The sequence below is a fragment of the Geotrypetes seraphini genome, chromosome 2, assembly GCF_902459505.1.
Source record: "Geotrypetes seraphini chromosome 2, aGeoSer1.1, whole genome shotgun sequence".
NCBI lineage: Eukaryota > Metazoa > Chordata > Amphibia > Gymnophiona > Dermophiidae > Geotrypetes > Geotrypetes seraphini.
In genome coordinates this window covers 161,797,428-161,810,561 of record NC_047085.1, presented here as the reverse complement: position 1 = coordinate 161,810,561, position 13,134 = coordinate 161,797,428, and the positions used below count along the sequence as shown (strand labels likewise).

At 42.6% G+C, this 13,134-nt stretch overlaps 1 protein-coding gene and 1 long non-coding RNA gene across 4 annotated transcripts in view; one reads left to right on the top strand and one right to left on the bottom strand.

Annotated features, from left to right (window-relative positions):
* CDH7 (cadherin 7) overlaps positions 1 to 13,134 on the bottom strand; it is a 390,069-nt gene that overhangs the window by 342,779 nt on the left and 34,156 nt on the right. The window contains exon 1 of one of the 2 annotated variants that reach the window (XM_033934192.1): positions 9,127 to 9,319. The exons of the other annotated variant lie outside the window; for it this stretch is intronic. The gene's annotated coding sequence lies outside the window, so the exon portion shown is untranslated. Of the gene's footprint in view, positions 1 to 9,126; positions 9,320 to 13,134 lie in introns of those variants that run through there. 2 annotated transcript variants of the gene reach the window in all.
* The window catches only part of LOC117355515, a 161,852-nt gene that overhangs the window by 132,556 nt on the left and 16,162 nt on the right, over positions 1 to 13,134 (top strand). For both annotated transcript variants that reach the window (XR_004538392.1, XR_004538391.1), the window contains one exon: positions 825 to 970. This is a non-coding gene — a long non-coding RNA (uncharacterized LOC117355515). The remainder of the gene's footprint in view (positions 1 to 824; positions 971 to 13,134) is intronic.

Genomic DNA, 13,134 nt, shown 5'->3' with positions numbered 1-13,134 from the left:
CCCCCCCCACACACACACACACACATATACCTCAAAGTCCCCTGGCAGGAGAAAATCACCCCCTTGAATGAATAATAATTTGAAGAGAGCTGTATGCATCTCACCCTAGCTCGCTATTAGCCTAGATGATTTGTTGTTGTGTCAGGCATATAAAGCCCTGGGATGCATAATGGTAGCATTGGCATATGGATAGTAGTGCCAGTTATTCATTCCTCAAAGCCCAAAAAGAACTTCTCTCACCTGCCAGCTTCCTCTAACAAGCTGCAGAGATGATGTGGCCCTGGGGTTTTTCAATCTCAAGACTTGTTGATAATCAGTAAAAAGGGGCCAGTTCAGCAATGGTGCTGGAACGAATTATGCTCGCAAACCAAGGTTCCACTGTACATCATATTTGTGTATAAAATTATGCTTTACATGCCTAAATAGGGTTAAAACAATGTAAGCTGGCATGTGCTAGTATAATAGATGTGCTCAGGGGAGGAACTTGGGCAGAATCATGATTTGCATATGTAATTTTATAAAATCTAGCGGCGAATTAGGAGTTCACTTGTCATGGAGCCAGAGTTGGTTCAAACTGTATGGCATTTGTTGCCACACCCACACTCACAAAAACATTTGGTGCAAACACCCTGGGCGCCACTCACCCTCGCTACGGCATTAGGAGTTGGGGGGGGGGGTTACCTGCAAGGAGCAGCAGCTCAAGCCCTAATGAAAAAAAGGAGTAAACTGCATGGTACAACCCTGGCCACTTTTCTTGGAAGAGCGGATGGACCGTGCTGGTTTTTATCTGTCATCGTTAACTACGTTATTACTATATGTTACAGTAAAAATACAAGCAAAAAGCACAATCCAGTGAAACACAGTCCAGTGAAACACAATCGGAACAAACAAAGAAAAACTGCGGACAGGAGTACAAGATACACTCTTCTCTGTCACCGTGCCCCAAACGTGGAACCTACTATCTGCTCAGGTAAGAGAAGAAAAGAACCTCAAAAAATTTAAATCAAAACTAAAAAGTTTTTTTTATATAGAGATGCTTTTAATTAATCAGTCTTTTAAACCGAGTTACTATTCCTAATTGAAGTAGGCAAGTACTGATCTAATATAACATAACTCCTATTGTTTTATCCTTATTTCTCTTTTCTATATCAAATTGTAGTTCTTCCCTGACTTCCCTACGAAGTGTATGTCTGTCCATCCCTATACTGTATGTCTCCCTTATTTGAAATGTATTTATTGTTTACCGCTTTGTAATCTTTGAAAAAAGTGATTTTATCAAATACAAAATAAACTTAAAACTAAACCTTTATGCTCTTGCATCAACCAAACTGGCTTCTTGTAGCATCCTTCCTCCCTTTTGAAAAAAATCTTCATTCGATCCAAAACACCTCCATTCATCGTCTGACTCACACGCACACCACTTTGACCACGTCACTTCTCTCTTGAAACACCACTGGCTTCCAATTCCTTTTAGGATCGAGCATAAGATTGTTACCCTAACTCATAAAGTTTTATACACTGGAATCCCATTGCAGCTTTCCTCTCTCATTGTCCCATACCGCCATGTTTGTACCCTTCATTAGAAACCAATTCCATGCCCTCTGCTTGTTGCTCACATCTGGAACTGACCAGACATTCAGCTTTCGTTTTTACAGCACCTTTGCTCTGGAACTCCCACCCTGCTAACTTTAAAGCAGAGTTTTCTTATCCCTGATTCTGCCGAACTTGTGCTAGTATTTTATAAAGACACACAGGTGTTTTAGATATTGATTTTGACAAGCAATATAACAAATAAAGACCTTGAATATGTTTTTTTGTTTTGTTTTATACAAAAGCCTAAAAAATGGTGCTTGTCTGCCCAAACAACTGTTATAACATTACAGTATCCCGTAAAAGTCAAGAAATGATCTGTTGGTCATTAGATCTTATGAGGAAACATAAATGTGTCTGTCTAGTTGTCTGGTGTCTGCACAGAATTTAGATGTATTGCTACAGATGGCTGAGACTGGAGAAAGAATTTAAATGCTGATCACTTACAAATTTCAAAACAAATCAAGAGCTGTACTCTAGAAATATGATTGTTCTTTGGTATGGGGTGGAACCCAGAAACATTTCTTCAGACCAGTAGGGAGATGATTTAATTACTGATTGCATGCAAATTTCATAAACATGCCTAGGTTGCATCTGGAAGTCAGAAAGCTGAGCAAAAATATTGAACGTTATCTGCTGATCCACAGTCCATCGTCTCATTCATTAATTCAAACTTTGGACCTATATAACATAAGAAAATCCTACTTTGTGCTTTTCTCTGTGAATGCATATGAAAATGAGGGTGACGAAAGTAAAGATAATTTAGCAACAAATAAAAGGAGCAAAGAACAGCAGGGATGTCCATTTATTAAAGCACATTCAATTTGGGTGCCTTAAAATTGTATGCACAAGGTTTATTTAAGTTATGAATTAACATACATATGGTTTATTTCTGAGTATTAAAACATTTTAATAAATGTTAAATAATTTTCATTTAGAAAAAAAAAGTGTGAAACAAACTGAACCCCCCTCCTCCCCCCCTCTCCCCGAAATTAGAAAAAAAAAATCTAAAAGTGACTTGAAAATGCAACACAAATGTGTCTTATGTTGGTAATGCCTATAAGACTGACCAAAGAGAGCAGGTGAAGATGACAGAGGTGATACAATCATAGAAAGACATCCCAAGAATAATAGCAAAGTAAAGGAAAGAACAAAAGAAAATCATGTTAATTCACTTGAAAAGAACACACAGAGGGACATTTTCAATAGGACATCCACAAACCCAGTAGAAAAAATGTCCATTTTTAAAGCTGTCAGATGTCTAGCTTTTATTTTTTTAAATGACCTATGTAGACATTTTGGTCCTTAGAACGTCTACCTTTTTTGGCCATTAAAAAACAAAGCAAAACCCCCAAAAAACATCCATGTGAAAAATGCACAAAGGCAAGTTTTATAGACGTACCTAACTATCTTGTCTGATCATGGCAGGGGAATCCCCATCAGTTTAGCCAGTTTTGGGGATTCCTGCAGGCTCAGCTGATGGGGTTTCCCCCGGACAGGATCAGCTGGAGCCCTACACTCCCCATCCCAACATCCCCTGACTCCTCTGACAATTCTGGACCCCCCCTAAACAGGAATCCCAACATCCCCAACATTCCTGGACTCCCTCCACATCAACCGACACCCCCTGACATCATCACCCAACACCCCTGACATCAGGCAATACCCCCCTACACACACATCACCTGACACCCCCATACCTTCTGATTCAAAATCGGCAGGAGTGAAGCCCTCCCCCTCCAACCTACAGGGCCGCGTGCTGAGAATGATGAGTCTTCCCCCTCCCAATGCATTTTGGGATGCAGTGAGATGGGTCTAAGGCCCTGATTGGCTCAAAAGAGCCATACCATAGAGCCAATCAGGGCCTTAGGCCCCTCCCACTGCATCTTAAGATGCATTGTGAGGAACAAGGCCCATCATTCTCAGCATGTACTGCTCACAAGCAAACACACCTACTTTCAAACTAATGTCATCCATTCAAGCTCAGCATTTAATCCAGCAGGACTAACAGTGTTCAACTCAAAAATCATTTTTGTTCCTATAATTAAGGATTCGCTTGAATGAGCACAAATCCCAGATATTAACAAAAAATGAACAGGCTCAAATTGTGGAACACTGGTTGGAGAAACAGCACTCTGTGGCAGAATTGAGATGGCGGGTGATTGATCAGATTGAGGTTGGTTGGGAGGGTGATGACCTGAACAAATTTCTCAATTATAGAGAACAAAAATGGATTTTTGAGTTGAGCACTGTTAGTCCTGCTGGTTTAAACACTGAGCTTGAGTGGATGATGTTAGTTTGAAAGTAGGTGTGTTTGCTTGTAAGCTCTGTGATTGGTTGATTGAGTAGTTGATAAGAGAGAGAATAGAGACACCATGACCATTTTAGATCTACACGGAGATAGTGGTGTTATTTCTTTAATGGTGAGTGAGAATATTTTTGAATAATGATGTATGTTGTTTTATGTGGATAGAATGCTTCTAGATATACTGTTTTAACATTTTAGGGCAGGGATAGAGAACTCCAGTCCTCGAGAGCCGTATTCCAGTAGGGTTTTCAGGATTTCCCCAATGAATATGCTTTGAAAGCAGTGCATGCAAATAGATCTCATGCATATTCATTGGGGAAATCTTGAAAACCCGACTGGAATATGGCTCTCGAGGATCGGAGTTCCCTACTCATGTTTTAGGGGATTGCTCTTTGAAACACTTTTAATGCGAAACACTGAATTCATGCCGGAGCCCCATTCAGTATATTTACATAAGATAAGTTATTTATTGGCTTTAAGTCTGAACAAATATTTAAAAACATTAAGGAAAATTAATTGAAAGGCCGATGAGGAAGCTGGCTACTGTAAGGCTTGAACATTACAAGAAATATGATGTACAAGTGTAGCCACTGAGGCCATGTTTGAAAGTCTGAAGATTTGAATGTTTTTTGGCTTCTGAAACATGAAATGTTACAAGAATATAAGAACTAATAGTTAATAAGAGAAAGAAGCAAATAAGTGAAATGAAGAACATCAAGACATATGAGAGTGTGGTGTTTACTTTTGTTTTTTGAGTATTGATTATGCCATCACTCAGAAGAATTATTATCAAGGCCATTAATTTAGTAGAAGGTACATAAGGACATAAGAACTGCCATACTGAGACAGGCCAAAGGTCCATCAAACCCAGTATCCTGTTTACAGCAGTGGCCAACCTAGGTCTCAGTTACCTAGCTAGATATCAAGTAGTAAAACAGATTTTATGCTGCTTATCCTAGGAATAAGCAGTGGATTTTCCCAAGCCATCTCAATAAAGGCCTATAGACTTCTCTTTTAGGAAATTATCCAAACCTTTTTTAAGCCCCACAAAGCTAACAATCCAATATTCAAAGTTTGTTACATTCCACAAACACTACATTACAATGGTTCACCTCCTTCTTCAATAATAGATCTCAAAGCGTACTGCTCAACAATATGCTATCGAAACCGAAACTGATCAAATACAGTGTTCCATAGGGGGCTCTACTATTCCCTTCCTGAGATTTTTTTGGGCTCTATTATCACCTCCAATTATTCAATCTCTACATTAGACCTACAGATTCACTCCTTTGAGAATAACATCCAATCTATATTTACCACTAGGAGAAACTCGCAACTCCCAGATCACAAAACTCTTAAACTGCCTCTCGAAAATCAAAAACTGGATGTTCCTCAACAAATTACAACTAAATGCCTCCAAAAACAGAACTCCTTTGGATCCGCAAAGAGAACTGCAACCACTCCCACCCCTCCCTGCACTGGGACTCAACTACCATAACTGCAAAGGACCAAGGGCACAACCTAGGAATACTCCTTGACTCCAACCTATCGATTTCCAACTATATCTCTCAGGTGGTATCTTCCTCATTCTACTTCCTGTGACAACTCTGAAAATAAAATTCCTCCCGTGCGTTACAGTAATAGCAGCACTGGGAGAACAATATCAAAATACTGCTGAGATTTTTACCAACACCAGAGGAAAGAATGTGTCTAATAAGATAAGTGCTGGTTTCCTATTACTATAAGAAAATTTATATGAATAAGTTTTTGAGAAATTGATAGAGAAAATTGATATAAGAAAGGTAGTTATATTATAGTCATGCGCATGACTTAATTTAATAATGAGTCAATATTTGGTGTTAACCATCAATATAGGCACCAATTAGTAGTTACATGTGTTATAGCCCTTAGTTGATATTCTGTAAGTTGTGGACCAAATTCTATATATGTCACCTAAAAAAATCAGTGCTGAACAAATCTGTGCTTAGCGCTATTCTATAAACTGTCTCTGGAGATAGGTGTGGTTTATAGAATGTGTAGCACCCGTCCGCATGACAAACATGTAAGGGTGGCCATTTATGCCAATAAAAACCAGGCCTAAATGCCTGCATCTAAATTGTATGCTCCAGTCATGGTACATGGGTTTGTCGTGCCACTGGGGCTTGCACGCATCGGTGAAGCTGAAAGCTGTGCCGTCGGTAATTTCACTACCTGTAGAGCCTCCCAAAGCAGACAGGTTTCAGCGGAGATGTCAGACTGACGATGTACCACCCATCTGGGCAGCAGCAGATGGGCAGTGTTGGAGGTGAAGGATCAAGATTGATTCGACAACACCGAATTTATACTGCGCATAAGAAAGGCCCGGCAATCTACTTCTGTATTCTGCCACAAAAACTTCATGATTTTCAAGTCAGCAGCACTTGGACATGAGTCGATAGCACCTAACAAAATTGTATGGAGATCAGGAGTATTCTGTAATGATCATTATTAAGATGGACTTGGGAAAATCTACTGAATATTCCTAGGAAAAAACTGCATAAAATCTATTTTACTACTTGAGATCTACCTAGGTAATTGGGACTTGGGTTGGCCACAGTTGGAAACAGGAAACTGAGCTTGATGGACCTTCGATCTGTCTCAGTATGGCAACCCTTATGTTCTTAGTGTGCCTAGCATTTAGGAATCCCCATAACCTGCCCATGCCCCTTCCCTGGCCACACCCTGTTATGAGATCTGCACAGTATAATTTATGCACACTACTTTATAGAATATGCATAGAAAGTTGTGTGTGTAAATTCTAATTAGTGCCAATAATTGCATGTTAATTGACAATTATCAGTGCTAATTGATTTGTTAATTTATTAATTTCCACTGCAAATCAGCAATGCGTACAGATTTGCACAGGCATCTTTAGTTGCCGTATTTAAATTCCAGAGCATGCAACTCCAAGGGGGCACAGACCTCACCCTGGCAACTATTATGCATCATCCTGGTGCCTAAGTTCATGTGATCTAAAAAGAATTACCCCCCCCCCCTACTGTGTAGTGCTAGACCTACTATTCATTTGCTTGCTTCTCAGGAGCTGTCTGCAGGGTAGCAAATACTATTTTGCAAAAAAAGAGAGATTAAAAAGAATAAATTGCTGTTGATACCAATACCTTCCGTGATGCTTCTTTGCACAAAATAATTTTGCTTAAATGCTCATCAAACTAATTAGGAGCAATTTTAGTGCATCCTAATGTATGACATGTGACTGCAGAAATCATGACTGGAAAGAGACATTGGCATTTGTATATGAAACTAGGAGAGAGAGTAGGGTGAGCAGAGGGTTGAGACGCTAGTAAAAATATGCATTCAGTATGGGGCCAGTTTTATAAGAGAAAAATCCAAAAGGAATGCCTATGTTAGAAATATTATTTAGCTATCTATATATGTCTTTATATTATATACAAACATACAGTATATATATGTGGATGGATTATGCCACCGAGTTGACTACCGACCCCTGACAACACATACAGTAAGGAATCCACCCTGTGATGTTTCATGGCAGAGTACAGGAGTGGTTTACCACTGCCTTCTCCCACACTGTGTGACTCCACTATGTTGTTGCTGTCCAGCATAAGGCCCCTCAGCCTACAGTGCCTGGTATTGGTGGTCTCCTATCCAGGTACTAGCCAGGCCTGACCCTGCTTAGCTTCTGATAGAATACAAAATATATAAGAAAGTGCAATCATATATTGTGGCAGGGACTCCCAGCTGACCCCTTTTAGGCTCACTGTGTCCCCGCCTGACCGAGCAGTTCAACGTGTGACTATGATAGCTGTCCCTTCCAGTGCCTCCCATGCACACTGCTGGACTATGTTTTAACAGCAAACTTTCAAAACAAAAGAAAACTTCAAGCAGTCTCAGTATTTTAATGAAAAACTCCGGCTTTATTTTTCTGGGTTTCATTCACCCTCAAAATAGTCAAGCTTGTAAGGATTACAGTTCGCAGGATAATGTCCAAACTAGAAGTCTGCATGGGAACAGGGATCGCGGGAATCCAGCGGGTCCTGTGGGGGCCCCATGGGAATCCCCCCCCTAACCCACAGGACTCCAACGGGGAACCCCCCACTGGCCCACAGGACTCCCAAGGGGACCCCCCTCTAGCCAACGGGATTCCCACGGGAATGGAAGGCTTTGGAAGCAGGGTTCGTCCATATAATATAATGGACACGTCAGCCTTAGTAAAAGAGGGGGTTTATAAGTTAATTACCTGAACAGAAAACAAAAAAAGGGTTCCACCAAAGAGATTCCACAAGGAAAACAGCAGTGCAAACACAAAAGAAACTGTGGAATTGATGATCTTGTCAGAAGTAATTGCTGCTTTTTATGGGGACGGGCGGGGATGGAGGTAATTCCTTGCGGGGATGGGTGGGGACGGAGAGGATCCTGATGGGGACGGGTGGGGACGGAAAGGATCCTGGCGGAGACGGGTGGGTACGGAGAGAGGATCCTGGTGGGGATGGGTGGGATTTCTGTCCCCGCGCAACTCTCTAGTCCAAACACAGTTTAAGAAAACAAACAAAAAAAAAAAACACCTTTTGTAAACCACATGGACCAGACTGGCCCCAAAGGTATCCCTCCACTGAAGGATCAGGATTCGGAAGGCTTCTTATCTCTTCCCCCACTACACTGGTGGCAAAAGCTTCTCTTATGTTTTCAATATGTTTCTTTACTTCTTTTAAGCACAAATAAAAAAAAACAACCCAATCAATTTTTACAGTTCTTTCTTTGCCAAACACTTGGCCCTTGCACTGCTATGTGGCACCCGGGCCTGTGCACCACTAGCCTGGCTGGATCGGCTGTCCCAATTCACTTCTTCTAGCCCACCCGCCAAACAGCAAAGCTGGGATTTCATTTAGTACAGCCCAGCCGTTTCCCGGTCTTCTCCCCAAGCTAAGGTTCAGGGCAACAAGGTCAGGCAACTCTGCCTTATGCTTTCTTCACTGGGGAAAAAAAAAAAACCCTTACAGGATTTTCAGAGAGAGAGAAAAAAAATCAGAATAATTGTCCCAGTACAAAAAAGTCAAACCTAAGCTTCTGCTATAGTCCTCTCTCTCTATTAAGGAGCCCTTCCCAACTGGGCAAAACATTCATCCTTGGGCTCACACTGCTATGTGAAACAAACTTAACAAGGCAACAGGCTTTGCAAACTTTCAGAGAGAAGAAAAAAAACCTCTGACCTGTTCCAAACTGCTCCACTAAAACTCCATAGATTCAGGGGGGGGGCACTGCTCTGCGTTTGGAATACACTCCCAGTCCATTTGAGGAACACACTCTTCACTCTCAGCTGGATTCAGTTCCTCCATGCAGACTTCTCCTAGCCTGTCTATAGAATCCCAGCTGCTCTCAGCTCTCTGTTTTCACCCAGCTCCTCCCCCCTCTCTGCCTGAGCTCTGCTGCTGTAAAAGGGCTCTCTCAATCTATGCCCCTCCCCCTTCATTAACTCAGGTGCAGCAGGGTTGCTTCCTGGCCAGAGCACATTCTTGCCTTTTCTTAAAGGGCCAGACTTAAAAGGAGCAGCACTGCAATATTTCTCCTTTCTGGGCTGTGCTGTCCTGGCTCCGATTCTGGGCACAAGGGTAGGACTAACATTGGCTGATTCTGGATCAAAGTCCATTATCTCAGGGTCTGGGAAGCGCAGCGCAGGGGACTCTGCCACAATATATAACTGATGAGCTAGAGGACTGTAGTGTTTCCAGTTCTCAGGTCTACAGTAGCAGGGTTGGCTTAACCATAAGGCAAACTAGGAAACTGCCTAGGGTAGCGTCTTCTGGGGGCAACAAAGCACAGCTGCAGCAAAAACAAAATAGATCCTGACAGTCAGGCAAATTCAGGCCCTCTTTTACTAAACTGCGGTAGAGGTTTCTACTGCGGCCCTGAGCGCTAAATAATCCGACACTGCTCCAATGCTCATATGAATTCTATGAGCATCAAAGCAGCATCCGAGCATTTAGTGCTTCAGGCCGCATAAGGGTCTCAGAGAATGGTCAACTTGTGCTTTTAACTGTTTAATGTTTAATTGTGTGTTCTTACATGATCATTTTGTGAGAGTTGATATTAGGGTAATCATGGCTGTATTTAATTATTAAATTTAAGAGGAAGGATCTAAGAATCTGAAAGATAATGGTTGTACAGGCAATGAGGGATGGGGGACAAAAGCTGAAAGTTTGCCTGATATGCCTTATGCCTTTGCACCAGTTCTGTACAGAAGGGGATTAAAGTTGTGTTTTAGGCCCAGAAGGACAGGGAGAGAGCAAACTCTCAAGACCCTGTGTGAGCACGCAAACTTTCACTAAAAATATGTCTTTTAAATGCTTTCCAACACTTTTGTTCAAAAGAAACGACTTACACCAGTAAAATGGGTACAAAACAGATAAATTACTGGATGAAAAACTGCAAAAAGCAAAATAATTTGAAAAGCGAGGATACACTCGTACATCTATACCTGAAGAATGAGTGGTAGCAAGGTGGCATGGTCTAGATGAATTCTGAGTGAGACTAGGGTGGTAAAAAGGCTGTGAGCAGTGTTCCCGCTAAGGTGCGCTGGCCTGCGCTCGCGCACAAAATATTACATCGCAGCGCAAAGTTTCTCTTCACAGCGCACACACGCGTCGCAAAGGTAAGGGGAGGTAAGGTAAGGGGACGCATTGGGGGGATTGCACTTCCCCACAATTGCCATGCTTCGGTTCCTCTTCTTCCTTCCTTCCTCCCCCCCCCCCGCGGGACCCTGCGGCACCATCAACTCTTACTCCCTCTAATGTCGGCCCTGCAGCTCCAGACTTCCTCGCACCTTCTCCCCTCCCCCTTTGGATCGCTATTATTTTAAATGTTATAGCCGCGGAGCTGTATCCATCAGTGGAGATGTCTAACCTCGGCCTGCCCCGGAACTCTTACTGCAGCAGACGCCCGTCTAGGCAGGAACAGGAAGTCACTGTTGCAGTAAGAGTTCCGGGGCAGGCCGAGGTTAGACATCTCCACTGATGGATACAGCTCCGCGGCTATAACATTTAAAATAATAGCGATCCAAAGGGGGAGGGGAGAAGGTGCGAGGAAGTCTGGAGCTGCAGGGCCGACATTAGAGGGAGTAAGAGTTGATGGTGCCGCAGGGTCGCGCGGGGGGGGGGGGGGAGGAAGGAAGGAAGAAGAGGAACCGAAGCATGGCAATTGTGGGGAAGTGCAGAGCTGCAGGGAAGAGTGTTGCGGTACCCAGCTGGAGGGAGAAGGAAGATGAGGGAGGGAATTAAAGGAGATGCCAGGGCTTGGAGCATAGGAGGAAGGTATGCCAGTCTAAGGGAAAAGGAAGGGGGAGATGTGAGAGCATGGAGGGGGAGCGAAAGATGGAAGAAAAGGAAAGGAGAGAGATGCCAGAGAATCAGGGAAGGGGAGATACCAGACTATGAGGAGAGGTGTGGGAGAGGGAAGGCGAGGAGAGAGATGCCAGACCAATGGGGTGAAAGGAGAGATGGAAGGGGGAGGCATACAGTTTCTGGAAGGGGCATAGAAGGAGAGAAGATGCCATATAGGGGAAGAGAGACGGCAGACAGTGAATGGAAGGAAGAGAGTTACAAGAAGATGAGGAAAGGAGAAACCACAGAAGACAAAGGTAGAAAAAAATTTCTATTTATTTATTGCTTTAGGAGACATGTGTCACTGTTTCTGTGAAGCATTGTATGCAGAGTCCAGCTTCTTGCTGGTTCAATTTAACCTTTGTCTATGTATTTTTATTTTATCCCCCCTTTTACAAAACTGTGAAGCGTTTTTAGCACCAGCCTTGGTGGTAGCAGCTCTGATGCTCAGAATTTTATGAGCATCAGAGCTGTTACCTCCGTAGCTAAAATCCACACTACAGTTTTGTAAAAGAGGGAGGGGTTAGTTTGTGATTACATATTCCTTACTAGGCGAAGGTGTTTTCTGTGTTCTGTGTGTTCGAAAGACATGGTTTTCTGTTAGGATTGACGGTGTAGGATTGATCTGTGCTGGTCTGGCTTGTTTAGTTTTACAATGGGTGTATTGATGTACTGCTCACTGCAATATGTAAGATGCTGCCTTTTCCTAGGTACTCATGTGTGACGTGTGGTTTGTTACTAAAAATCATGTTTTTCTTACAGATGGGGGGGGGGGTGCCAAAAAATGATGGGCCCCGGATGTTACATATGCTAGGTACGCCACTGTATGTAAAGATACCAGAAAGCTGGCGTAGCAAAAACTTCTAAGTTTTGAGTATTTAACCCTCCCACAATCTCACGGGCACTCGTTTCAAGTTTATTGAGATTTTGATTTAAACGCAATATCAAATATTTTCAATGCGTATAACAAAAATAAATTTGGGGAAATAAATAAAACCATTTGAACCAGTGTTCCCGCTAAGCTGCGCTGGCGTGCGCTGGCGCACAAAATATTACATCGCAGCGCACACGTTTCTCGTCACAGCGCACGATCGGAAGAGGCGTACGGCAGATGGCAGGGCGGCGAGAGGAGAATCGGGCGAGTTGGCTCATAACTTGCTGGCGCCCGATATTTTTGGCTCACGGTGAAAAAAGTTTGCTCACAACACCCGCCCGCTTAGAGGGAACACTGGCTGTGAGATATCTGAATATCATCAAAGAATGTCAACTGTGCCTGGGAACTCCCAGTGGCTTCTTCATGGATATTCAGGGCCAGAACCCGGATAGGGGTTGGTACTGAAGCCCTGATTCTATAAACAACACCTAACTTCTAGTCGCCGAGGAACACAATTGTCAATCATCCTCTATGCGCCATTTATAGAATCGCATCTAGCGGAGTCTAAGCAGTCTTAGGTACTGGTAGACGTTGAAATCTTAGGCGTACTCCCATTTATGCCAGGGTTTTCTTGGCCTAAATGAGTGCGCCTAAGTCAGACCATACCTAAAATCGACCCAGAATTGTCCCCTAAACACCTACTTTCTGGTAGGCATCTACCAAGTTAGGTGTCTACCAGTTAATATATATATATAATTTTTTAAAAATTATTATTTTTAATCGCTTTTTAATGGTGCTTTTAATTTAACAGTGCTGATTAAATAACTAAATTAGGCACCTAGGTCAGCTAGATACACTGATCTAATCACCTAACTTCAGGCACCATTTATAGACTCTGTCTGGGCCTTAGTGTCTGGGTTTAATTTAGCCTGTGGAAGATAGCATTTAAAAATCAAGCTATCCCTAGC